This window comes from Sceloporus undulatus, chromosome 1 (assembly GCF_019175285.1).
Source record: "Sceloporus undulatus isolate JIND9_A2432 ecotype Alabama chromosome 1, SceUnd_v1.1, whole genome shotgun sequence".
In the NCBI taxonomy this organism is placed as follows: domain Eukaryota; kingdom Metazoa; phylum Chordata; class Lepidosauria; order Squamata; family Phrynosomatidae; genus Sceloporus; species Sceloporus undulatus.
In genome coordinates this window covers 128,591,315-128,593,703 of record NC_056522.1, presented here as the reverse complement: position 1 = coordinate 128,593,703, position 2,389 = coordinate 128,591,315, and positions in this window count along the sequence as shown.

Genomic DNA, 2,389 nt, shown 5'->3' with positions numbered 1-2,389 from the left:
GATAGATAGATAGATAGATAGATAGATAGATAGATAGATAGATAGATAGATAGATAGATAGATAGACAGACTGATTTGATTTATATCCTGTCTTTTTCACAATTCCAAAACAGAATCTTATGCGTGTTGTGAATGCCTCTATTTAGAGAATGTCTTGATTTGGGTGTAACTGAGTACATCTCAGATTGAAGCCACTCTGATTTGAGCAGGGGAACTTAAGCAGAAATGCTGCATCCCTGATGACCATCTTCCATTCTGAATCCTCATGACAGCATGAAACTTCTTTTGCAGGTATTTATTCCACATACAAGCATGCAAGGTGGGCTGTAGCATCTTCGCAACAGATCCCATCCTCATTCTATTCATGTTTATTAGAACCTCTGGAATTCCTTGGCAAAAAGTCTAATTAATATTTGTACAGTGGAGATGAAGATCACAGGCCACAAACCTGAAAAACTATTTATTTGTTATTCATCTTCCCAAGGAAACGCAGTGAACATGAAGAGGTCTAGCAATCTATAGCATAGAATTCTTACCACCATCACAGGAACATTTGGCATGTAAAATGTCATGGTATCAGTGATATAAAACTGATGTAGATTTGTAGTATAGATATTCCCTAGTCATATGGTTCAAGCTGTATTGGTGTTTGTAGCTCAGTCAGGGATGTCTCATGTGTTCATGCTCATTTGGGGCACATGTAAGGTAAAAATCCTTTGCTACAGTAGCAGTTGTACCCAAGAACAACTGGCTTATGTATATATGTTTTGTAGAAGTTGAAGACAGCTGAAATACTATTCACAAGTTAATATGCCATGATAATCCTAATCAAGAATAAGCTACTTTTTTCAAATTAGGGTTGCTTTTAAATTTTAAAAAAACTAATTTAAAAATCCTGACCAAATGCAAGTAATAAAAATACATTAAACAAACATTACTTTATGAATAGTTTTTGCAGCAGGGTGTTATGGGAAAAGAAAAAAGAAATGAAGCAAGCGTCAATTAAGGAATTGGTTTTAATTATAATCTAATTTATCCTGCCATATTCTGACTGAAGATTCATGCACAGAATCAAAAACTGTGGGAGTGGATCATTCATATATTTTCATAGTCAGTCTTTAGCTCTCTGTATCTTTGTGATACTTTCTTTTAAAATACAAATATTTGTAAGGTAAGGGAAATATAAGTTATAAATCTCAGGGATGTGCAACCAAGAATCAAAAAAGTTTAAATTATAAAGCCATATGATAATTTACTTAATGGAATGAAATGAAAACATTAAATTTAAAGAAGAACAAGAACAAATATGACACTTGAGTACTTGGACATTGGTGTCTAGCTCTTGGAGCATATTGGATGGCTTTGTGATCATAACCTCTCCTTTATCTATAGTGATTCTGATATATGAACAAATGGGATATGTAAAACTTCACCCAAGACTACTACTTTGTGTCTGAAAACATGTGTTTCTGTTCTAAGGTGACTGAACTATACAAACATTGTGTTTTAGAGTCGATGCAAATGTACATGCATTCTGTTTGGAGGACGATTTTGATATATGGAGGTATATTAAATGAACCAGCATCTCATGTGCCTTCTGAGATGCCCAAATGGAGTATGTGGTGTAATTGATGCTTATGTGTTTCTTCTTAAAATTTGTCCAAATGCCCAGCCTCTGGGATACAACAGAGCCTTCAAATGATGCCTTTACTTCATGTTTAGTGTGAATAAGCCAGTAGCCTGATGGGGTAAAAGTATTAAGCTTCTGGTTCTGCTATTATTTTTCATTTGTCTCTCTATTAATGAGGTGTATAGGAAGCTGTCTTATTCTATTGGTTCACCTAGTTCAGTACCAAGAGATATCATTGGTCCACCAAGTTCAGTTCAACTTTGACTGTTGGTGGCTGTTTGGGGTGCCAGGTTGGGTTTTTCCAGACCCATCCTGAAAATCCAGGGAATGAAACAGTTTTTCTGTCATTGGACTTTACTACAGGAGGCTAAAAAGCAGACTTTTTACAGAATAAAAGCATCTTTGCTTTTGCCCTGCATTCCATTCATTACTGTTGTGCACCTTTTCATTGATGGGCAAAACCCATCAATATGCTCTCAATTTTGCTGCTACTGTATTACTGCCTTCGTTCAATGGGTCCCTTCCACAGCAGTTCCATTTCTCAGGCAGTGACAAGGTGTGAATGGGTGTGATTCTGCTCTTCTCCCTCCTCCCCCTCACAGTTACTGCACTGCATTCACACAGCAGGTGGCTTCAGGAGGCGGTTGGCAGCCAGGATCATTTGCCTCCCTCTTCCTCCTGAAGCACAGGGTTGCTATGTGAATGTGCACATAATAGCATCATGTTTCAGGAGAGAGGAACAGCAGCAACCACAGCTGC